At 39.0% G+C, this 26,476-nt stretch overlaps 1 protein-coding gene across 1 annotated transcript in view; it reads left to right on the top strand.

Moving 5' to 3' along the window:
• Positions 1 to 26,476, top strand: part of PFDN1 (prefoldin subunit 1) — a 56,616-nt gene that overhangs the window by 26,121 nt on the left and 4,019 nt on the right. The gene's annotated exons all lie outside the window — the stretch shown is intronic.

The raw sequence follows: 26,476 nt of genomic DNA, 5'->3' as shown, positions 1-26,476 counted from the left end.
TTTTTTTTTTTAGCTAGGGAAAAAGATGATAGGTAAGAGTAAATTAATAAATCTTTGGAAAATTGGAGTTTATTATTACAATTTTCTTATATATTAAGACCTTTGATGGGATATTCTTCTTGTGCTTTGGTGAAAGATCCATCCTGTATATAGTAAAATTTAGACTGGGCGAAAAACTGGTTTTTTTTTTTAGGGACCAAGAGTTCCTGGATGCGGGTGGATACAATGACTTCATAGGTCACTTTATCTAATTTCTGTGAGTACTATTTGAGGCAGTGGTTCAGAATCTGACTCAGCTCTCTGCTGAATTGGGGAGACACCCCTGTCACCTCCTGGGGATTTCCTAGGGGTACTGACTTGGCATGGCCTGGGAGCATGTAGTATCTTATGTTACTTAGGCTTATTTTTGTTTGACTACTGATAATTTTAAAAACTTGATAATAGATTTGTAGCTTAGAAAGATATAAAAACAAAACAAAAAAAGTGAACAAACAGAAAAACCCAGTAAAGAAAAAACTATGAGCTTGGGGTAACCAAGTTGTATCCTATTTCATCATTTTTATCAGCGTTAACTGTCCTAGAGTGAATTTTGTATCCTATTGTGTTTTCACTCAAAGGAATAAAAATATCTTTAAAAACCCAAGCAAAGCCATTTCATGTAGAAAAAACAAAAAATGTGTTTTTGCAACTATAGGTAAATATATCAAAAAATTGTCCTGATGAATAAGTACCAAGATGCAAGTAATGTGTATATAATTCTTTTTGTTGTTGTTGTTGTGGATTGAACCCTGGGCCTTCGTGTTATCAGCACCACGCTCTAACTAACTAAGCTAACCAGCCAGCCTTGTATATAGTTCTTTTAAACAAGCAAAAAAAAAAATCAAGATCTGTGAATGAACATTGCAAATGATATTTAAGGATGTATATTAAATTGTTAACACTGGTTACCCTAAGGAAATTAGATGGCACATGGAGATAAAATGATTTTTTTTCTTATAATCTGTTTTGAATAGATTATGAGTTAACTTTTATAATGAAAATATTATCAAGGTAAAATCACTATAGGTGATGATTTTAGCATAGTACTCAGTTCTGTTGAGTATTAGGAAATTTATTTTTCAAAATTTTCCTTTTGTGGAGTCTTTCAAATACTGATATTCTGTTAGCTTTCATATAGTAGAAGTAGGTTAGCTGGCTGTTGGTACCCATTTGAAATGCTAAATACAGCTACAAAAAACTGGAAAGTTAAACTATACCTTCTGCCCTAGGAAGTTATTTTGTCTTTTTTCTTTTTAACTTTTAATTTTACATGTTATTTATATTATAAAAGTAATACAAGTGCACAATAAAAAAAGAAAAACAGTCAAACAAAATATAAAACAAGTGATTAAACAATGAAAATATGACTTTCCCCTCTTCCCCGAACACCTCCAAATGTCACCTCTGCAGTTTGGTGTGTATTATTACACACTTTTTTCTCTATTTATATAAACAAATTCATACATACATATATAGGGTTTTTTTAATAAAGAGGAATTATGCTGTATATACTGTTTTTCATCATTTGATAATTTGTCTTTCCTCTTTAGTAATATGAATCTAGTTTATATTGTTTTCCATTTCTCCCACCATTTCAGGCTCCTATTACCTCAACATTCAATTATTACACAAGCTCTATCTCTGCATTTAGTATACTCTCCAGTACTGCCCTAAGCTGTATTTTTAACAGTATCACCCACTGCACACTCCCTTCTCTTTCCTGAAGCAATCCTATACTTTTCCACTGCCACACCTTTCTGGTTTTGTTACTTCAGCCTGAAATGTATGCACATGCACACACCCACATGTGCACTCATGGACACATACATTGTTAATTGTAGTGTTCACATTTAATGTTTCCTACTAATTTTTAGTTACTAAGAGAGATGTGATAAATCTCCTTCTATGATGGTATTTATCAATTCCTCCGTAGTCTGTCAGTTTAGTGAGCAGTGATATTTAGAAATTACTATCTGGGTGTGTAAGTGCTCATTATTACTGTTTTAATAGAGCATATGTTTTATTTTGCTTTTTTTTTTTTTAGGGATTTCTCAGTTCTTTTAAAGACAGTATTCCACTGACTTATGGCTTCCATTGTTGCTGTTGAGAAGTCATCTGTTAGTCTAATTATTAATTTATCTTTTCTCTGTGGCTGCTTTTAATATTCTCTGTGGCTACTTTTAATATTCTCTGTTTGTCTTTTATGTTTTGTATTTTCTCTGGGATGTGTTTAGTTGTGTATTAATTCTTTTAATTTTTTTCTTAGTCCTACTTGGAGTTTATTGGGTTTCCTGAATCTGACGATTAGTCTATTTGATCAATTCTGGAAAATTCTTATTATCTCAGAATATTGGGGGCTGGTCACTTAGCTCAGTTGGTTATTATCTCTGAATATTACTTCTCTCCTACTGTGTCTATTAGTGGTATTTTTTTCTGGCACTTTTTCCTAACTTTAAACCAGCTGCCCCCACTATCTGCAATAGTATTTGAATTGGTTTTCCCATCTCCAGTCTCCCCAATTCTAATTCTTTTAACATATTTAAGTTAGAATGACCTTTCTAAAATGTTAAATCTTGTCTGTTACTCCCCTGTGTAAAACCCATCATTGTTCTTGGGGTAAAGTTCAGACTTTTTAACATAGATTCAAGGCTCTTTATGGAATGACTCCTGTTTGTTTCTCTCATCTCCCTCGTTTCTTCTGCCTTCTCTTACAGTGTGTGCTCCAGCCATGCAGAAATAATCTCTGTTTTTGGAACTTGCTGTGCTTTCTTTGTTTCTACTAGATCTTAGAAAAGTACGAGTATACCAAGGTCAAGGGCTGAGATCCCTGTATTAGCCAGCTGCCAAAACAAGCAAACAAGAAGTACAAGTAGCTTCTTCCACCTGGAAACTTCCTTCTCTTGCCCAGCTGCATCTACTGATCCTTCACATCTTAGTATAGGGCTACTTCTCCTGAGATGCATTTTCAGATTTGTCAGTCTTAGGTTAGGTGCTTCTTCCTTGTGCTTTCTGATGACTCTGTTAGCTTCTTAGCACAATGTGGGAATTTGGGACTGTCACTGGTTGAGTAAATCACAAATACGATTTTCTATTACTTGGGAAGCTTGATACAGATTCAGAGGTCTAAATGGTTTTTCCCAAGGTATACCGGTTGTTGCTCCTCCTTTGCCAGTCCAACTTATTTTTTTATCCTCTATAATTATCATCATCGTCATTAATTTCTGTCCTCAGATACCTTGCAATTAAGTTGGGGAGGCATAATTTATACCTAACCCTGCAGACAAAGGCCAAATTATTTCCATTTAGCACATTTGCATCTCTGAAAGATTTCATCTCTGAAAGGTTCTTTTTGATCTGTGTCATAGATGAAGTTTTTGATCAAAGCTGTTAACTTGTTTTACTATTCAGCCCACTGTGTATGCCTCCCCACCTCCTACTAATAATTTATATCAATGACACCCTGACAGACCTTTTCTAGGACATAGTGCTGGGCTGATTCAGGTTGTCTGAGAGCAAATCTTCATTGTTATTTCCCAGACTCCCTTTTACCCAGCTCTGTTCTTGCTGTTTCTTTGTTTCTCCTCTTCACATTTTTTTTCCCTTATCTTTGTTTATGAGTGCAAAGCTTACCTAGAATTTGTTTAGCTTTTGATAACTCTGCCATGCTATACCTACATTGTCAGCTAACCTAGTCTCCTCAATGGCCCTTTTCTTTTATGGGACGGGGGCGAGGGTGCTATAACCTTGCTCTCATGTACTCTTGATAGGGAGTCATATTCCTTATGAGAAAGGTAAAGACAAGAACTATCTTAACTGTGGGAAGATAGTCTTACCGTCTTTTCCTTCTTAAAACTCCATATTTAAATTTTATACCCCTATGCTGAGTTATTCTTCAGACCATAATTACTTCAATGGGATTAATTGGGAAATATTTTCATAACAGGCTCACAGTATGGTAGTGTTATATAGATTTTATCTTTCCCTCATAAAGATGATAGATAAAGTTCTAGGTGGGAATACCACTATTTTATCCTAATGGTGATTAGTAGACCAATGAATGATACTGATCCTATCCATGAGAAAATACAAAATTATGGCTTTAGTAAGATAAACTATGTTTTTATATCATTATTTGAGGAAATTCTCTATTTAAAAAAAATACTGATAAACAACTTTTTAAAGAAGGCTCTGAGTGTACAATACAAAATACGGTATACATTGTTATTAGAAAGGTGCAAAAGCATAATTTTAAAAATAACATGAATATAATTGGGATTTGGAATTATGACTTTTAGGAGTCTTGTCTTTGTAAAACAATTTTCTTTTAAAAATACATAACATTGCTACAAAGAGAAAGCTGAAATCTTATTTAACTAAAACTGAATTTTGTCAAAAATGATTTAAGACTATTGATTGTAAAGAGGGCTTACAGACCCCTCGGGTCTGTTGCCCAGATTGGGTTACAGACCCTCCACATGCAGGTCTGTGAGCTAGGTAATAGAGAAAATAATGTTCTGGGAGCCATGGGTATAGAAAAATGAATGGGTTTTAATCAGATCTAGGAGCAGCTGTACTAGTGGCTTCTCTGAGAGTTCGAGAAGCCCTGGATCAGAGCTGTTAGTCTTTTATACTTAAGTCCACAACCCTGGACACCTGGGTGCCCATATACAACTTACATTAAGCAGTAATAAGGAACACCTGAGGACATTTACAGCAAATGCTTGGCAAGACTCTGAAAGTCTGAGGGGCCCTGACAGTTTCCTATTTTTCCCAACAATTGATAGATTGAGGAGATCTGTATCTTTAAAGAGTGAAATATACATCATATATTTTTGCTCACTTTTTTGGAGGTAAGGAGGACATAATTACTTAAGGGCATCTTTTGCAGTTGGGAAAACTTAGGTTCAGCATTCAGATGAGCTAGAGCTCAGTTCCTGACCTTATGAATCTCAACTATTGGGAATCCTTGAAATAACTGTATGGTTTTAGTGAGATATTTGAACACATTTTGACTGTCATCGCCTTATGTTCTCTCCTTTGTTTCAGGTGGGGGCCGAACAATTAAGGCTTTAGGCTCATCTGCCTTCAGTCTAAAGTCCCTGTTTATTTTATTTTATTTTTTTATTTTATTTTTTTTTGTTAAAGTCCCTGTTTATTTTAGGCACATGCGTATACTGGTTAACCGCCTTCCTTCCCTTCTATCTCCAACATGGTTTCTCCCCCTCCCACCACCCTAGTTAGCTCAGCAATGACAGAATAAGAATAAAGAAATCCAGGACATTCTGGCCTGCCTAGTGCCACTTCTGACGCACAATGTTGCAATCCCAGGGTTGTTGAAATAGCTGTCCAGCCCATGCTATACGTAAAATCTAAAAAACTGTCTAAAAGTCCTGATTCTAAAAGTTTTGACTCTTCCACAGAAGTGACAATTTTGGTCAGACAGTGGTTCCTGAAATAAGTAGGAAGAATAGTGATGAAAGAGCTGGATAGGAGGTGCCTGTGACAATCTGCAGTTGGCTTAGTTCTGATACTCTGATGAGAACATGTTTTGGAGTAATTCCCATGATTGAGGAAATTTTACTCTGCCTTTTGAAGATCATTTTTTCCATAGCATGGGAGGTGACTAGTAGGCATTTGGATGGATGTCCAGTTTTGCCCTAAGTACTTCGTTTTTGTGCTTGGTACTGTTGTGTACATGTTAGGAGCTCCTCTTTGGAGGTGATGTCAAGTGGAGTCTACTATATGATAGGCACTGATTCTTATCTGTGTTTTCAATAAAGAAAGGAGGGCAGGTGAGAGTAGAGCCAATGATAGATTGTTTTTTAAACATTAAACAAGAAGTATACCCAATGGTTCATCTGTTTGCAGAGCTCAACATTTAAAATCCATTAAAAAAATAGTCATTTATTTCTTTTTGTAGTGAAATATAGCATTTACAGAAATATGTATTAAATAATATATATAACTTAATCAATACTTATAAAACAAACACCTGTAACAGTTATCCAGGCCAAGAAATCAAATATTGGCAGAACATCTCGACCCCTACCCCTTTTGTTTCCCACTTCCTAATCACAATGCTGTACCTGCCTGCCTCCTCCTCCCAGTAACCACTATCCTAACTTTTGTGATAATTATTTCCTTTTTTAAAAAATCTAGTTTTGCAGGCCGAGCCCGTGGCGCACTCGGGAGAGTGTGGCGCTCCTGCCACGGGTTCGGATCCTGTATAGGGATGACCGGTGCGCTCACAGCGCTCACTGGCTGAGCGCAGTGCGGCCAGTCTCAAAAAGGACAAAAAAAAAAAAAAAAAATTCTAGTTTTACTACCTACAAATGTATCCCTAAAACAATTTTTAGTTTAGCCTGTTTTGAACTTTATGTGAAAAAAATCACTGTATTTTGTTTACCTTGCTTCTTTTGCTCAACATTGTTTTTGTGAAGTACAGCTATGTTGTTACCTGAGATTGTAATGTATTCATTTTCATTGCTATATGGTATTCCATTATATAGAAGTACCACAATTTTTCTATCTAGTCAGTCCATTTTTATCCTTAAAAAGCCAAGATGTTCTCATAGTATGTTTGTATGGTTTTCTCAGCCTCTTGCTGAGGGGATCTATGTTCAGAGAACACCCTACACCCTCACCCCAGGAGTTAGAGTCCTGGAAAGAAGTATAAAATGTCTGTATTCTAAAAATTAGCTTGATGATTTCCCACCTTCAGTAGTAGCTAGATAGCTAGGCACTAATGGCTGTATTTTTTTTTTTTCCTTTTTGTCTTTTTCCGTGTCCGGCAACGGATCGCAACCCTCAGTGTTGCCCCCGTACCGGACCGGGACCAGCAACGGGATCGCAACTCTCGGTGTTGCTCCCGCGCCTCGCTCAGCCAGTGAGCGGGAACCGGTCTGCATGTGGGATCCGAACCCTCGGCGGGAGCGCCGCCGCGCTTCCTAAGCAGCGCACTATAGCAGTGCGCCACCGGGCCGGCCCTGTATTTTTGTTTTTAATTAAAAAAAATAAACGCAAGTTGCCAAATTAATCTCTTTTCTATGTTGTTTTGACATGGGGAGTCTTGGGTGAAGTGATTTCTTTTATTGTCACATACATTGGGATCCCAGATATGAATACTTAACTCATTATAGAGTTCATTTGCATTCTCAGCATTTATAAAAATGTATGTTTGTTTTAAAATAGTTTTTATTTATTTAAGACTTAGGTCTAAAAAAGCCTGATAGTTGGAAACCCCAGAGTTTATAGTGAACTAAATGTAGTCACATATATGTCTTTGTGTCTTAGGGCTTAATGTAGCTGCAGAATCCTCTTTGTTGATTTCAGAGAAGAGTAGGCGTGGGTCCGAAAAAGCCCATATGCTCTTTTTCTGGTTGAGCATTCTTTATTATCAGTCTTATCAGTGCCTTAGTGAGTGTATGTGTGTCTTAATCCAAGAGCTAAAATTTACCCAAATGTAAACTATCTGTGATGTATTTCATTTCAATAGAAATATTTTAGATCTGGTGAGAATTAAAATGTAAATAGTTCAGATAGACTGGTCCTTTTAACTAGATAGCCTTTCTTATTTATTTATTTATCTGTAAAATATATATTACAGATATTTAACACACATATACACATTTTTGATTTGGTCAGTTCCCCAAAGTGCATCTTCATTTTATGATTAAAATAAAGATGTAAGATAATTGGATTTGCATTCTAATTAGCCCAGAGTTTAGTTTTTTGCATCTCGAGTCAGTTATTCTTTCCTTCTTGGATTCATTCCCAGGGTGCCTTGTTTCCCTTCTTGGAATATTTCTCTGTGCCCATACCAGACTATCCGTTTGAATGCTTCAGAGTTGTTGACCTCAGCCTTCACTGTTTATATGCTTTACATGGTCTATACTTTTCTCTGTCCAGCCATAAGTATATGTCCTTAGCCCCTTCCCTCCCTCAAGTCATTTGCAGGCTGCCTAGAGAATGATTTGTTTTGAAGAGTTAGACTTTTAATTTTCTTTTATGTTATTGCATACCTTCCTACTCTTATAACTTTATGGTAAGGAGAAGTTAATCAGTGTACTTTTCCTTATTCCAGATTCTTATTCTGATAAGTCTTTGTTCTCACATCACAGGTGTCCTCCTCAGGTAATAGATACCGTCCACAAAAAGTGAGTTGTTCAGTACTCAATGTGGGGAAGGCCACAGCTATACAGATAATCACACTACACATGTCAGCTCAAAAAAACAAGATCCAAAGGGCTGACATTTGAGCCATAAATAGAGATCTACAAGTCTACTAGATTTATAGGAGAGCATTCATTACCCTAAATTCCTAATTTAAAAGCCTTATGTTCATTTAGGAGTTCTTGATTCTAGCCCTTGCTGTACTCTAAGCCTAAATTCCCTCATCTGTAAAATAAGGGTATTGGACTAGAAGATCTCTAGGGTCACTCCAGTCACTTCTATTAAGTTTCTTGTTATAAACTTGGTCTTTTTCTGAATTGCCACGTTAAGAGCAAAAATGTCCTCTTAAAATGAAAAGATGGAAGGAAGCAAAACAATGCAGTTTTCTTTCATGTCCAGATCATTACCTTAATTTAAAAAGTGAATTGGAATCATATTTTTTTTTCCTTTTTATCTTTTTTACTGACCGGTAACGGGATCGCAACCCTCAGTGTCGCGCCCGTACCCGGGACCGGCAACGGGATCGCAACCCTCGGTGTTGCACCCGCACCGCGCTCAGCCAGTGAGCGGGAACCGGTCTCCACATGGGATCCGAACCCTCAGTGGGAGCGCCGCCGCGCTCCCAAGCAGCGCACTCTCCAGTGCACCACCGGGCCGGCCCGGAATCATATTTTTGATGCTAAAATAAAACTAGTCTACCTACAGCTTTGCCTTCTAAAATGTAATACAAGGTGATGGCATCTCCTTTGAGATTTTTGTAGTATTTAACTCACCCAGATGTACATGTGATGGCTTAAAGGTAGTTTTTTATTAGGCATCACCTGTTTTTGAGATACATACTTTTGGATAGAGCTGGTAATAGCTTATTAACGTCACATACATAAATTAACATACCCAGGAAGACATCATTTATTCACCTGTAGTGCTTTATCCTATGCTGTCTTATAAAATACATGATACTTAGGATAGTGGCATGCTGTCCCTGTGTTCAGAAAATGTTGACAAATGATTAAATTCCTTGATTGTACATGAATTTTTTATAAATTGTATCTTATTTTTACAAAATGTATTTTTTATGAATTTTATTTGATCTGTTGATGCAGACAGTTAATACTAATTTCTTAGGGCTTTACCATTTTTATTTTATCATTCATTTTTCAAATAATTTTTGCTTTTTTATGAATTTTATTTGATCTGTTGATGCAGACAGTTAATACTAATTTCTTAGGGCTTTGCCATTTTTATTTTATCATTTTATTCATTTTTCAAATAATTTTTGCTTATTTCATTTATAAATAGAATGGCTAGGGGTGATGCTGTGTTGCTGATTATGATTAATTGGAGGAGTTTCTACCATCTCACTTTGTCTTGCTTTGAGATAAATCTCTCACCTGCCAACAACATAATAAAAATATTTGAATTCCATTACTATTCTGAAGCCTTTCTTTTACCTAATCATCTTGTGAGGGAATTTTTCCAGAATGGACGTAGATGCATTGTACTCCTAACTTTTGTGTAAAACAGTTTAGTTCATTTGATTCTGCTTTTGTTTTTAAGAAAATACATGTAAGGGTGGAACAGTACTCCAGTTCAGGAAATGTTATCGGTTTCCACTGATGTTTTATAGGTATTCTGTTTTTATATGAGATCCTAAAGGCTCAAACTCTGTGTAATGCTACAAAGACATGGAAAACGATTCTTTCTTAGGGTTGGAGGAAGTGATGACTAGTGTTTTTTTTGCTGGTAATATCTGATAATCCCCCCTCCCTTTAGCTATTCTAGGCATGTTTAGTTGTCAGGCGTTGTCGACTAAATTGCTAAAAATAACAAATAAGGGGTAGACTGTTCTAAGGCCAGTCTTTGCCACTGTCTGTAATCTGTTTAATTTAGTTCCTAGGGAGAAAGGGCAAGAAGAACATGGTGCCATTCTCATTGAATGGATTTTTTGTGTAAAGTGCTGACAAGGACATTGTTGGAGCTTTCCTTTTTCCCAAACCTCTTAGGGCTCATGTACCAACATTCACTTACAATGTGGAGCCAGAGCCTGGAAGCTCAAAGAGCATGCTCCATTTCAGTGGTTTTACTAGAGATTAACCAGGCAATTGTGGTCTTGTGCTTGTCTTTTAATGTGGCTTTTGACAGTGGAAATGTGCAGTTAGCCTGTGAGAGAGAGTGAGAGGGAGGGCAATGGTTAGAAATGAGTGAGTTAGCTTGTGGGTAAAGAAATATTTCTATTTAGTGCTCTGAGTCAGGTTGTTTGCTAAAATTAACCACACATGGGACTCCAGTACACCTGCATTTAATTTTAACCCATAAAGCTATACTTGGATTTAGTTCTTGACCTCTCTGTGCCTTAACTTCTTCCTAATAATAGAAATAACTCTCTGTAAAGTTGAAATAGCAATCTAATACTTGTTTGTAAAGCTGTTGAAGATCATTGAAGGAATGATTTAAATGCCTTTCCTATCCCCTGCCATGTATTTACCAGTGCTGGAGTGTGTGAAAACTAGGAGCAAATTTTCAGTTGTATTTCTGGTATTTTACATACTTTGTTTACTCACCTGAAGGTTATTGATTTTTATATTTTGAAGTTGCCTATTGCTTTTTGTATTCTGATGTCTCATCCAAAATCCTTTTCTTCTTTTTTGGGGGTGGGAGTAGGGGTAGGGATGTCTGAACATGACCAGTTTAGCACCAAATAAAACAATGGATTGTTTAGAGATTCTTGTGGGAAAGGCACCATGAAAAAGCCTTGAGAAAGTCTACATTAATGAAGATTCTCATATTTACCTAAAGCTTTGGGGTCTGAGCAGTTAGACACTGCAGGGTTTAGGAATGCTTACTTTTAGATACTTAAGTCACCAACCTGCCTTACTCGATAGTTTAATGAAAGGCTGTTGCATTATGCAGGTGAGAGATGATGGTGGCTTGACCAGGATGGTGGTAGTGGAAGTGGTCAGACTCTGGAAGTATTTTAAGGTAGAGCCAACATGATTGGGTGTAGGGTGAAAGAGAGGAGTCAAAAAAGACTGAACTTTTGGACCTGTTATTAAGGAATCATACCCTCTTCCTCACACATATACCACTTAGTCTCCTGCTGTAGAGATCTGGGATGGGTTCATGAGGGGAGGGAGCATTTCATCTGAGCTTTGAAGGTCACTTAGAATTTTGCTAGATAGGGTTGGGGCAGAGAGGGCATTTCAAATTAAAGATAGGGTGGACCAAAGTCTGGAATTGGAGTGGTGGTTGGAACAGATAGAGTGGGAAATGAGGCTGGAAAGGTCTAAGGGAAAAGAGTTAATGGTAAAATGAAATTTCAAATTAAAGATAGGGTGGACCAAAGTCTGGAATTGGAGTGGTGGTTGGAACAGATAGTTAGAGTGGGAAATGAGGCTGGAAAGGTCTAAGGGAAAAGAGTTAATGGTAAAATGAATGAAAGCAGCATTGCTTCTCTTCTGTTTGTCTAAATACCAATTGTTCTGGGCAAGTAGCTATTCGCAGTGCCAATCCTATTCATTCAGTGTGGTTTCCACTCAACATTCCATGTATATACTAGGCTCCACAGAGATTGTCTTGCTGAAGACATTCCACATGTTCAATAGGAACAGATGTGCTATTGCTAATTCATAGATCAGTGTTTCCTAGTCAATTTTCAAGTTTCAAAACTAATTTTAAAAGCAAATTCAAAGTTTGGTTTGTTTGGGCCATGTTAGCTTTGAGATACTATTAGACACCCAAGTAGAGATGTTGAATAGACAGTTGATTATATGAATCTGGAACTCTAGGCTAGTGAAATAAAATTGAGAATTGTCTATTAATTGTCAATTTATAGATTGTGTTTCAAGTCATAGATCTGGATTAGGTTAACTAAAGGGAAAGGAGGATAAGCATTTCTCCCTCACTGCTAAAGGGAAAGAACAGCTAGAAAAGGGATAAGGTTGGTGGACTGAGCCCTAGGTTGCTGTAGTGGGATATAAAGTGCTTTACAGAAGTGTGGACAGTGTACAATGTGAGTCCAGAAAACTGAGTGAATACCCACATGGGCAAGCCTCTGCTGAGAGAAGCCACGTTGAAGGGTTGGGACCAGCTCCATGGTCAGGGGACTGCTTTTTTATGGTCTGTCCAGGCTCATGGCTTTGGTGTGGCAGCAGGGGCTGTTTTATAAGGTCTGAGTTGCAAGTGCTTTATGGCCTTTCCTTACTAGCACTGATGCTGGAGCTGGACAGGCCTGTTGGCTGAGAGAAGCAGATTTGTTCTCCCTGTGAGGGACTGCAGAAAGGCTGATATCAAGTAAGGGCCAGTGCTGAGCACTCTGTCTTTGGGACCACACTACAGGGAGGTAATCGCTGAATACAGTCCATTTAGAGCATAGAAGATAAGAAACCCTACCATCTGTCTGTGATATCTTGAGTAAAATTTGAGAGAGGTGGTTACTTACATGGTCAGAAGCAAACATGCCAACTAGTTTTGAACTAGTTTTGAAGGTTAAAAGGTCCCTAAAGGGATTTGATTACTAGTACCTTCACTATTCCATATACACACTCACACATATGCACACATACTTTCCTACCTTCTTTGAAATCCAAATATGTACTAAGAAAACTTCAACCTTTAGAATATTTTTCAAGTTCATCTTGAAGATTCTTAGCAAGTAATGGATACTGCTTGTCTTTGCTCTGATATGCGTGACAATGCCTTGGCATAATAATTAAGAATATGAACTCTGGAATCAGATGGATATGAATTTGAACTCTGACTCTGCCACTTACTACCATCTTGGGTAAATTACTTAGTGTTTCTAAGCCTAAATATGCTCATCTATAAAATAGCAAGAGTAGCAGTGTTGGGATGGAGGGAGACAATAAATAACTCTCTTATCTCCTGCCTAAGAATGAGACCAGTTGAAAGTCAGGCAGATGGATATAAAATTTTTACCCCTTTGTATATTTTACCTTTATTACTGAAGGTAATTCAGTAATTAGGTTGGAGGACATGGCTTAGGTGTGCTGCAATAATGCGTTTCTAATACTGATCCAGAGTTAGGCATACAAGTTAGATGAACTTACCCAAAAAAATCTCTGGAAGTGTGGGACAACCCCAGGTCTCTCTCTGCACAGGCAAGCAAATCCTAATTGTCAGACTTATAAGGAAAATGCTTACTTCCAAAAAGCAAGCAGCTCCTGTCAGGGTGGAAGGTGCTAAGCCATAGTTTTTCTCCTGGACGTAACAATCAGAAAAGCCACTAGTTTTTCTGGCGTCCATAGAGGAGGCCAGGACTATAGCTAATGAAAGGAGGTGAGGAGCTTAAGCATTTCTCCCTTATGAAAGTACCTGCCTTATAACATAATATATGTAAATCACTTAGTGCTGTGCCTGGCACATAGTAAGTACTAAATGCAGGATTTTATTATTTGCGTGTGGTGGGTGCTCAGCGACTATTAACTGATTGAGCATATTGCCACCAAGTACTTATAAGATAAAAGGTATTTTTTTAATTTGGAAAAAAAATTAAAGATACATATATTTATGAAAGCTGATTTAACAAACAGCTGTGCACTCGTTGCCCAGAATTAACACATTAGCATTTTGTAATATTTACTTTTTTGTTCTTTACAAAAATAAAAAACTAATGAAATTGAAGTCTTCTTTATAACCTTCCTCTCTTCCCCACCCCAATCTCATTCCCATTCATCAGAAGCAGCTACTGTCAAGAATTTGGTCTGTATCTTTCCATTCCACGTTTTATAGGCATCTTATATTCAACAAATGACATGTTCATATCTTTAAATTTTAACTTCCTTTTTTCATTCAACAGCAGGGTTTTGAGCTCTATCCACATTAATATATATGGCTCATTCATTTTAACTGCTGTAAAATTCCGTAAGAATACATAACTTTCTGTATTTTATTGAAGGACTCACTATTGATAGCTTTAGTATGCACTGTGTTAAGTGTGACCAAAGGGTTTAGTGACTCCTTCCACGTAAAGCATAATATAGCCATTGGTAGGGTTAGTTGATGGGTTTGAGGATGTAAGTGCCAGCAGGTCAGTGATATCTACTGCTCTTATTTGTTAATAGCTATGGATTATGTGCTGAAGCCATCTAATGAACTTGGTTGCACCTGCTCATGTTCTAGAAATGGATATCATGTGTCCTTCACAGAGCTAGAACCAGAATCAGTCAGGGAATGAGAGGGAGATCAGAGTGGGAACCCAGGATTCCAGGTTCTAGATTCCAACCACTGTATCATTCACTTTTACTATGAAAGGAATGAGGATTCTTAAGTCATGGTTGGTTACTCCAGAGTTGCTAAGCCTTCTGATATTTGTGGTCCTTTTCTTATAAAATGATAAACCCCCTAAGCACCAACTCTTAAAGAGATAAGTGGTTTCTAAGTGGCCTGGCATCTGGAAATTGAAGAAAGGGCAAAATGAAAACCACCCCTTGAATCATGTTTGCAAAGAGAAGTGTGCTCTTTTATTACTCCAGTGTCATTATAAATTTAATTGGTGTTATGTCAGCTATTAGATCAGAGCTATTAGCATATTAAACTCCATTCTGTTTACATCAGTTCCATGGTAACTTGGTGGGTGTGGAGTTGGGGACAAGTGGCACCTGTGACGTTTGGTCTGTAGAATGATTTCATGATGGTCTGTGCCCCTGGAGTGGAAAGTGTCACTGGGTGATGTGGACCTGACCTCTCAATGCCTCACAGAACACTCAACATTATGAACAAAGATCATGGGTTGCTTGCCTGACCTAGAAGTTTAGCTTAGCATCAGAGGATAGTATTTTCTTGGGTGATATTGACAGGTATAACTATGAGTTTTCCTTTTTTCTTTCTTAATGAAAAGACAGCCGGGGTTTTTGGAAAGCTTTATAAATAGTCCTTTGATATCGGAGTGTATTTGTAGTTCTCCAATTGTGCCCTGCACTGACCCGTACAAATCAGCCGGGGAGGTGCCTATGAGTCATGCATTTGTGCTTGCTTTGAGCTCTTGCTTGTTTTCACTATCTCCAAGCCCTTTTATGGGTTTCCGGTTGCCATATCTGTATTTTTTTAGTTGTTTAAATATATTACTCGGTTGGAAAGTAGTAATGTGATCACAAAGAAGTTTCCTTTCCCTTGTTTGTCCATAGGCTCTCCTAGAGTATTGTACTAACTCATTAATCTAAATGCTTAGTGCTTCTACTTACAACATGAAAGTTAATTTTCAGAAATTAATATGTCAGAATGTGATCACAAAGAAGTTTCCTTTCCCTTGTTTGTCCATAGGCTCTCCTAGAGTATTGTATTAACTCATTAATCTAAATGCTTAGTGCTTCTACTTACAACATGAAAGTTAATTTTCAGAAATTAATATGTCAGTTTATTTTACCCTGGCCAGTTGTATTGTATTACTCTAAGTCTTTGGGTGGGTACAGACTGATTTGCTGGTGAAAATAATTCATCAGGAACTTGCCTTGCCATGCCTGTATTCAAACACAAAGCTTTAATGTCCGATCTTTTCCCCTTGTGGTGCAGCATTTTGAGAATAGGGATTCTTTTTTTAAACAATTGAGGTAACATAACATAACATAACATAAAATTCAAAATGTTGCATAACCATTGTCACTGTCTGATTCTAGGACATTTTATTATGCCCAAAAGGAACCCCTTACCCATTCATCAGTCATTGCCCATACTCCCCTCCCCCACCCAGTACCTGACAACTATTAACCTGTTTTCTGTCTCTGTAGATTTGCCTGTTTTGGATATTCATATAAATGGATCAAACAGTGTGTGGGTTTTTTATAACTTTCACTTAGCTTAATGTTTTCATGGTTCATCCATATTGCAGCATATGCACTTCATTCTTTTTTATGTCTGAATAATCTGTTTTATGGATATACCACATTTTGTTTATCCATCAGTTGATGGACATTTGGCTTGTTTCTACTTTTTGGCTACTATGAATAGTGCTGCTATGAACATTCACAGGTTTTGTTTGAACACGTGCTTTTAATTCTCTTGGAATGTACTTCAGAGCAGAATTGCTAGGTCATGTGGTAATTTTATGTTTTAACTTCTTGAGTAACTACCAAACTGTTTTCCACAGTAGCTGCACCGTTTTACATTACTACCAGCAATATATGAGGGTCTCTACATCCTTGCCAACACGTGTTATTTTCCATTTTTGATTATAGTCATACTAATGAGTATAAAGTATCATCTCTTTGTGGTTTTTATTTGTATTCCTGTAATGATTAGTGATGTTAACATCATTTCATGTGCTTATTGGCCATTAATATATTTTCTTTAAAGAAATGTCTGTTCAAGTCTTTTGCTCAGTTTTTAACTGGGTTGTTTGTCTTTTTGCTGTCTAGTTGTAAGAAAATAGGAATTCTGGACTTGCTTGGAGCAGAGAGCAAGATCAGACTGACTTCAGGCTTTTGCCCCACATACCTGCATGTTAGTCTTGCCCCCACAGTTGAGTCAATTACACCTCCACTTCCAAGAATGCGAGGTGTTGCCCTTCCTTCCTCTGTCAGCAGGCACGCCCTTACTCACCTTCCCCTTTGCCATGCCTACAGGCCAAACTCCGCTGTAAACACTGTTGATTTGATACTCTTGCTCTTCTTATAAGACTGAGACAAACTAAAGACAAACTTAAATAGTGGGGCTTATTGTTTTATTTTTATGTTTTACTTATTTGGAAGACTTGTAGAGTTTTAATAGTTCCACTTATTGATGAATGCTTGACTTTTCAATCCTGGAAAAACAAGAAAGATAATTTATATTGGGAATCTTCTTGCTTTTATAAAATGTGTCTCCCTGACCTTTCTTTATTGTGTACTGTGTACACTTATTTTTCACATATTATGGAATTTAGAAGTCTGTTCTATGTAGGCTGTACTTTTTAGTTTTTGTTGTTTTAGAAAGGAACTAAAGATCCCAGGGTTGGGTTTCTGGGTGGGATATTGTAGTGCTCTCTGCTTCCTTTTCCTGATCTCTTTTGCTCAGTTCCCAAAACAGACAAATACTAGCCATGTTTAGTATACCTTTGGTGCATTTATACTGCATGGAATTCTCAGCTGTGGCACTCTGTGGTCTCTGAAGGACATTCTCTTTGCTCCTTTATTTCCTGAACATAGCATTTCAGCCTCTGTAATCATTTCCATGGGCATAATTATACTGATGCTTCTACAACCCTTGTGTTAAACCTGCACAAAGCCCAGTGTCTTATTGAAGATAGGAGGTAAAATTATTTGGCCTGATACTGCATTACATGTGTTCTTAAGGCTCATCTGTGACAATTAAAATATCAGCTTATTTTCCATCATGGAGTTTTCAGGTCAAGTCTCAATTTTTTTAAGTTGGAAGATATCCTACAGGCCACTTGATGTAGCATGCCATTCTTTCACCATTTCTGACATGTTGTCACTGTTCTTATTTGAACATATCCAGTGATTTCTAATGATCTCATCCTTTACAAAAAGAGAGACAGGAATTTAACTTTTACCTCAGAAAATAATCCCAACAACATTTATTAAGTATTCTATCCTGTCATTACTAATTTGAAATGCCACCTTTATCATGTATTAAGCTTCAAATACACATAGGTTCATATAGAAAAAAGGTTTTACAGTAAAGTTACAACTTCCTGAAAATATGGATTCTAAAATGCTGACATGCTTTGACCTGTGGCCTACAAGGACAGAGTATCAGTTTCTCTCTGCTAAGCTGAAACACAATCTTCAAAACTGAATGCTAGGGAACTCCATCATTTTGCCTTACATCGTCCCCTTACATTCATAAGGTTACCTATTCCATCTTTCCAAACACCTATCAAGTTCAGTAACTTAATGGTAGAATATTAATCAAGCCTCACCAAGAGCATATATAAAGGCAACACAGGTCCACAAGCAAGCAAGCCAGAAACTCACAGCTGCTCACCCGACTCTTTCACCTGACATCAACGTACCACCAGCCTTAACCTGGCCTTATCTTACTCTTGGGCCTCACTGTTTTCCTCTCTCATTTGGTTTAATCTAAGTTAAAAATCCCTAATGGTTAAAACTAACCTGAGAGTGCCATTTTGCCCCAAGTTCCTTAGGGTATAAGGAATCCATGTGAACTGAAAGTTTCCCTAATTTTGATTGTTTTCATATTTTGCTTTAGATTTTATGGTTTATTATTTATATAGTAAATTATTTGACCGAAAAATATAAATATTAATAAAGTTATATCTGACAAATTATTTAAGTGATCAGAGAGTACATCAGACTTCACCTGAGGGTCAATATATATTTTCTTAATTCTGTGCCACTGGTCTCATGAGTGAAAGAAATGAGCCATTTTCATTTTTTGACTTGTAGCCTCAAATTCCCAATAATTCACATTTCATATATCTTACACTTTTCATTCTCATCTGCTAGTCGGATACCTTCTCAGTGATATCCTCCTAGAATATTCATTTACTCTCTTTTTACAACTACATAATAAAGTCCAGCAAAGAAGAAAATCCATTTCCTAGGTTTGTTATCCTTGACTGAGGTCCTGAGATCTTCGACCCTGAGAATAAATGAAACGAGAGAGCTGTTCCTTCCAATACAAGGTCTCCCAGAGTCTCATGTCAACAGAAAGGTGGCTTACTTCCTCAGCTTTTCTGCTAGCTGCAGCTGGCTGCTTTCCAGGTTCTGCATACTTTCCTGGTTCAGCTTTAAATCCCTCTCCAGTTTGTGCATTTCCTTTTCACAACTCATTCTCACTTTTCTCTCCCGCTCAAGGGCACCCTCAAGCTCATTAACTTGCTGTTCCAATTTTAGATTTGCTTTGCTCAGGCCGCTGAGCTTCTCCTCCTCCATGTGCAGATCACCCAGGGTCTGCACATGGGCCTCCTGTGCAACCTGGGCTGCTCTGTTAAGTTTGCTAATATCCTCATTGAGAAACTCCACCTCCTCAGTCAGGTTCTTGAGTTATCGTGTTGGGCTTCAGTATTCCTAAAAAGTAGCAGTTAAAGTTCCAGTTGATAGGACATGCAAAACTGGAAGCTGGCTATCAGGCCCAAGTGCTTTCTTAGGCTCCGTAGCGTGTTTCTCCTTCTCTGACTTCGCCATTATTGTTTCCAGGTCATCGATTTCTTTCTTCAGCTCAGAACATTCATCTTCGAGTTTCCTCTCTTGGTTTCTATGACACAGTTTCCCTTCTTTTTAGTACTGCTTTATTTGTTGCTTCCTCCTCTTCCTTTCAGTATTAAAAGTTGAATTTCTTTAGGGCTATGTCCTCTTATTCTATGTTCTCTTTCTCTAGGAATTTCATCCATTCTCATGACTTCAAGTATACCTGTATGCAAAATTATATCTCTAGCCTAGATCTCTTCCATGAACTTCAGACCCAATCTAGTTTCCTTTTCACATCTCGCTTAGATCTCTCACAGGTAGGTACCTTAATCTCAATATGTCCAAAACAAGACCCATAATCTTCTCTTCTAAACCTTTTCCTCTTCCTAAGATTCTTTATCTCAGTGAAAGGCAACATTATCCAGCCAGTGTGCAAGCCCAAGCTAGGCATCTTGGGAGTTTCTTGACACAGTCCACTCCCACCCCAACTTCTGATAACTAATGAAGATTATGGTGAAAGACTTGGTGAAGTACTGTTGCTGATTTTCCTCCTGAATATTTCTTTAATCTATCTGCTTTTCTCCATCTCCATTGCCACCACTAAGATATTATCATCTCTTTCCAAGATTATTGTAGTGGCCTCTTAATAGATTTCCAACATTCACACTTACATTCTCTGTAATCTATCTGCTTTTCTCCATCTCCATTGCCACCACTAAGATATTATCATCTCTTTCCAAGGTTATTGTAGTGGCCTCTTAATAGATTTCCAACATTCACACTTACATTCTCTGATCCAATGTTTCCCAATATTTTTTTTACATCACAGCACTCAGAAAATTATATTTGCCTGGTTCACCGGAGTAACTGGAAAAGAGTGATCAAGGTTGGAACAACTGCGCAGAGGAGCTTTGGCTGCCCTGGATCCACTCCAGGAGCTGAAGGGATCAATATCTTAGACATATCTGTTACACATGCATGACTCATAGGGCATTCTGTGGGAATTTCTGTTCTAATTCATTCTCTTTGCTTCAGCCAGAGTGATATTCTGTGTTCAATGGGAATTTGATATTTGTCACTCCTGTTTAAAACCCAGTGGCTTTCCACTGTCTTCAAGATAAATACCAGAACTTTGATATGGCTTAAGACCTTGCATGATCTGACTCAACCTCACCAGCCTCATCTCTCTATATTATCACCCTCTCTGTCACCCTGTGCTTCAGTTTCACTAGCCATCAGTCAGTTTTCCAAACATGCCATGCTCTGTTTACCTGGAATTTCTCTCTCTCCCACTCTAACCCTTCCACTTAGTTAATTCCTACTCATCCTTCAGAGCTAAGTTTAAAAGTGCTTCTGTGAGTTCCTCGATTACATCAGGTATTACCTCCTCCTTTAGAGACTGTGCTTTTTCCTCAGAGCCCTTATTACAACAATCGTTAAATGTCTGTGTGCCCTGCAATAGTGTAATCTCTATGAATAAGTGTGTGACTTGTTTGCTGCTCTAATCCCTGTGCTCTTTGGGCCTAAAATATCCCAGGTGCTCCATAAATGTTGGTTAAATGAATTATGTGCCAGTTCTTGCTGCTAGGCTTGAAACATTAACCAAATCAGACAAGATCCATACTCTTATGGAGCATACACTGAGATACTGGCAATAAAGAAATAAGTAAGAAACCATCTGTAGTAAAGGTGATGTTTTAGAGAGTTACTGGGGCCCTCCATTAGTTGAGTAATCAGGGAAGGCCTCTCTGAAAAGGTTAAATTTCAGCTAAGGTCTGAATGAAAAGAAGCAGCCAGCCACTTAAAAGTATCTAGAAGGACATTGTAGATGGAGTGCACAGATAATACAAATGTCTTAAGATAAGAATAAGTGAGGTGGAGTTAAGTGGTAATGAGGTGGGAGAGGTTGGCAGGAGCTGGATCCTATAGGGCCTTATAACCCAGGTTAAGGAGTTTGGATTTTATTATAAGTGTGGTGGGAAGCCATTAGAGAGTTTTGAGCTGAGACTAACCTGATTTACATGTGAAAGTATCCATGACAGACATCCAAGGAAGAGATGACGGAGGCTTGGAGTAGGATGGTGGTAGTTTGGGAATATTTTTGGAAGTGAGTTAATAAGATTTGCTGATGGATTGGATGGGGGAGGTGGGGTTCGAGGAAATGGAAACAATCAGAGATGGCTCTTATGTTTTCATTTTTTTTAAGTTGAACAATTGGATGAGTGCCATTCATTAAGAGGGGGAAGACTGGGAGAGGGGTGTGGGTGACTATAAATCAGTTGTGTTTGTTTTAAACATGTTAAGTGCAGGTTTGACATCCAAAAGGGTATGTTTTGTAAACAATTGGATATGTAAATCTGGACTTAAGGGGAGGTCAGGGTTGGAGATATAAATTTGGGAGTCAAAAAATATTTAAAGCTATGACACTAGATGAGAGTTTTGAAGAGAGTGTAGATGTGGAGAAGATGAGTTCCAGGACACCTTCCTGGAAAATGCCAACATTTAGAAGTTGAGCAGAGGAGGGGTAGTCAGCAAAGGAGGACTTAGAAAGAGTAGCCAGTGATGTAGGAAGAAAGTAGGAGTGTGGTGTCATGAAAGCTAAGCGGAGAAAGTATTTCAAGAATTGTGTTATATGTTGTAGGAAGGTTGAGTAAGAAGGTAACAGAGAAGCAACCACTGCTTCGGGCAACATAGAGAGCACTGGACCTGGACCACAGTCAGCTCAGTAGAACAGATGGAAATGTGATTGGAGAGGTCTGTGGAGCAACTGGATTACGGAAGTGGAGGCAGTGACTAAAAACAATTGGTTCAAGAAGTTATGCTGAGAAGAGGAGGGGAGTAAGGGGGCAGTACCTACAGGGGAATGTGAGGTTAAGAAAGGGTTTTTTAATGACTTGCCTCACCAAGAAGGATCTTTCAGTGAAAGAAATAGAAGGTTAAGAAGAAAGAGAAAAGAAAACAGGGGGAGTGAAGTTTCTGAGAATATGCGTAGGGATGAAATCAACTCCCAAGTGGAAGGGTTGTGTTTTGAATCCTGTAAAAACAGAGAGACACTATCCATTTTAACAGTAGGGAAAGAGGAGACTATGTGTACAGGTGTAGGTTGGTTAGTATATTTGGTAGTGGGAAGAGGGTTTTCCTAAGGTTGCTTTTATTTTCTTAGCTGAGGGGAGGAGGAAGTATAGGAGATTTGAGGGAAAAAAACAAGTATGAGTCGTTATTTTGAAGAGCAGACAAGTGAACATACTGAGGAAGTTTTAACAGATTTTCCAGACAGTGTTGAGTGCCCATTTGAGATTCATGGCCCTGAATTTAAAGTAAGACCATTCAGCACAGGTGATTTCTTCCAGCAATGTTCAGGTGTTTGGGTGCAGGCATGGAGTAGGCAGATGGTTGGGCCTAACCTGGGTTGGCATTTTGCCATGTAAATGCAACAGAGGGAGTGAGGGACCAAGAAGAAAGGCTGTTTACAAGGAGAATAAACATAAATGATGGGCTGTGGAAGCTAGGCTGGGTAAGAGGGGGAGGTGTTTGGGTGCAGGCATGGAGTAGGCAGATGGTTGGGCCTAACCTGGGTTGGCATTTTGTCATGTAAATGCAACAGAGTGAGTGAGGGACCAAGAAGAAAGGCTGTTTACAAGGAGAATAAACATAAATGATGGGCTGTGGAAGCTAGGCTGGGTAAGAGGGGGAAAGGCCATGCATGGAAGCATATGGATAATGAAAAATTTGTTATTTAGTGATGAGGTTGAAGAAATGCTGGAGTGAGTATCAGATAGAAGTGACTTGGAATATAAGGTAGTGGTGGTGAAACTGAAATTTTGGAGGTGGTGCAGTTACTGGTGTTGATGAGATCTAGGGTATGACCATGGGCTGGGTGGCTGTGGTGGGTGGACTAAGGTAAAAACTGAGGGGAGAGGAGGTCATGTTATTGGATGGATCATCTATGTTCTTGTTGAAGTCACCTTGAATAGTACAGCTGTGGTGGAGAGGAAGACAGGAAGCCATCGATGATTGAGGGTGTCAGTCTGGGACACAGACCCTTCAAACCCGTTGTGCAGACTGGGTCACAGACCCCTTATATGCAGGTTGCGAGCTAGGTAATTGGAAAAAGATCCTGGGAGCCACTGCAAGTTTCAAGGTTGACATACTTTATTTGGATGCAAGCTCAGCCTCCAGCAGCCCCAGTGGCCCCCTGGTGGCCTCCCTTGGGCGTCTCGGGGGCTCTGTGGATCAGAGCCGTCTGTCCTTTACACTTAAGTCAGATAACCCGGGAACACCTGGGTGCGCATCAGATGACCAAGGAACACCTGAGCGCATGTGCGCAATTAATGTATTTACAATAGACATGCTAAGTTATGCTTGGCAAGATTCTGAACAGCTGAGGGAGCTTGACCATCTATCTGTTTTCATTTTCCTTACAGAGGGACAGTACCCAGGATATTGGTAGATTGCAGCAACAAGGAGATAAAGCATGGTGCTGTGAATTTCAAGAACCGGAGTTTTTGAGAGAGAAAGGGGGAGAGCTGGTTTGGCAGTGAGCTGAATGAATGAATGGAAGGATAAATGGATGGAAACTTATGCTTTTATTAGGTAGCTTTTATTGAAAATTTAAAATATGAGAAATCTCTACCGACTGGACTTAGTCCTACCCTTTATCAACAGTGAGCTCTAACCAACTGAGCTAACCCGCCAGCCCCGAGTTTTACTCTTTAAAGGTCCATCTTTTTTTAAGAACTGAGATTGGCAAATTACAGCACACAGACTAGATTCAGTTTACAGCCTGCTTTTGTGTTTTTGCAACACAGCCATGCCCATTCATTTACACCACACCCATTTGTTTACACATTGTCTATGGCTGCGTTTGTGCTACAATGGCAAAGTCAAGTAGTTGTAACAGACAACCCCACTAAGCCTGAAATATTTATTACCTGCCCTTTGTAGAAAAATTTTCTGACTCCTGATTTAGAACAGTGGTTCTCAAACTTTAGTGTGCATCAGAACACCTGGGGGCTTGTAAAAACTCAGATTGTAGACACTAGTAAAAAGTTTGTAAAAACCCCACTCCCAGAGTTTTTTGGGTCTGAATTGGGGACAAGAATGTGTGTTTCTAACAATTTCCTGGGTGATGCTGCTGCTGCTGATATAGGAACCACACTTTAAGAGTCATTGTGGGGCCGGCCCAGTGGCGCACTCGGTAGAGTGCAGCGTCGTTCCCGCCGAGGGTTCGGATCCCATATAGAGACCGGTCCACTCACTGGTTGAGTGCGGTGTGGGCGCAACACCGAGGGTTGCGATCCCGTTGCCGGTCACGGTATGGGTGCGACACCGAGAGTTGCGATCCCGTTACCGGTCACGAAAAAAAAAAAAAAAGAGTCATTGTGTTAGATATTTAAGATAGTGATCAGATTTCTTACCTTAAACTTCTCTGAATCAAATGTCCCTACCTACTTCAGTTGCCTATCACTTGACATTATTTACTGGGTTGTCATCATCCTTTTTAAGCATGGTGCCTGTGATTCTTTGGATGAACGCTGATTATCCATATGCATTGGAACAGTTGCTCCTGGCTCTGTGCTTAGCTTATGAGCTTGCTTTGTACTTTGTCTTTCCCAGGTTGTCTGATAAACTGCTCTTTCTCTGGGACTTAAATGAAGTTGATGTGTTAGGGAGGGCAGCAGCAGGTAGAAATCACCTAAACCTTAGGGAGATTGAGGGGCTGTGTTTGGAGGAAATAGGAATTTTTTCCGCAGTGAGTCTCTCCCATGAGGTGCTTGAGTAGTGCAGAGGTTTGTCCTGGCAGATTGAGTTGGCAGTGGTAGCCAGCATGTGATCCTAGGTGGGGTTTGGGAGTCTGACCCCATACGGTAGCAGTGTCAGAGTCTCTCAGCAGGTTCTAGTACTAGAAAAGCAGTTTCTAAAAGATCCAGGAACAGTAACCCCCTCTGAGATTTGTCTTTTTTCTCCTGCTCCATGTCTAAGATTGTTTTCTCTTTCTTTGAGCTTGTTTCCCAGCAGTGTAGTTTAGCAGTTACCATATAGCTTAGTTGTGTCCTCAGTGGTGAAGTGGGCTTACCCAGATGAGTTCACAAGTGGACTATCCTTGGATCACTGTACCCTGTCTCTTAGCTTCAAATCCCTGGTCAGCTCTTGCCTGCCTCTCCTGCCTCTGGTCAGCACTCCTCCCCATTCAGGCACGCAGAGCACTTCACTCCAAACTTGCGCTGCTTCTGCATTCTACAGCCCTTCCCATCTCTGTCTCATTTCCCTTTCTGACTTTTCTGATTATATCTGCTCATTGCCTTTTTTTTTCTTCCTCCTGTTGTTTCCCTTGCCTTCCTCCACATTTCGTCCCCTATCTGCCAATACGTGCTTCTTAGCCTTCAGTGACTTCTTGGCCTCTTGCTAAATTTCCCCATTGTGGGCAGCTGGAACGCTCTGACAATTTTACAGTTTTGCAGACAGAGAGAACACAGGAATTACCTCAGGAGTCTGTTTGAGAGATTGTGTCATGTCAGAAAAGTTCTAGGGACTACAGTCTGTTTCCTTCGTGAGAGTATGAGAATGAACATCAGCCCCCGTCTGACTCCCAGAAAAAAGAACCTCAGGCTGATGAGCAATAACTCCAGCAATGTCATTTCCCTGGCCGTGCAGAGCCCCACAGGAAATCTCAGAATTTCTTGTCAGAACAAGGCCCCCACAAGAATGTTGCTGCACCCAGAGCTTTGTGGTTTGATGCCACTAGAGAATTTCCTCGGGAAAGGGTTCTGAGGGAAATTGCTTAGCAAGACAGGAAGATGCTGCTGTGAGGACAGCAAATGCCTTCCCAGGACTGTTGGTGGGAGGTGTGGGTTTCAGAGCGCACACAGCAATCGTTGTCTCTGTGCAGCTCACAGCAGCCTGAGGCTGACGTGGGATGGAGCAGTTTCTTAAGGATTTCGCAGTCCAGGACATGAGAAATTGATATGGTTTGTTTTATAATTTTACAAGTTGGCCTGATAAAGGATAAGGGCCTTACCCTTAGAGCGTGTTTTGTTTGTGAGAGCAAGTCTTTCATGCTTCCACCAGATCTGTGAGGTTTGAGTTTTATTTTATTTTATTTTTTTTTTCAAAAAGATGACCGGTAAGGGGATCTTAACCCTTGACTTGGTGGTGTCAGC

Source organism: Galeopterus variegatus, unplaced genomic scaffold (genome assembly GCF_000696425.1).
Source record: "Galeopterus variegatus unplaced genomic scaffold, G_variegatus-3.0.2 Scaffold1032, whole genome shotgun sequence".
Taxonomy (NCBI): domain Eukaryota; kingdom Metazoa; phylum Chordata; class Mammalia; order Dermoptera; family Cynocephalidae; genus Galeopterus; species Galeopterus variegatus.
Note: the sequence above shows the minus strand (reverse complement) of the source record. Positions and strands in the feature narration are given on the sequence as shown.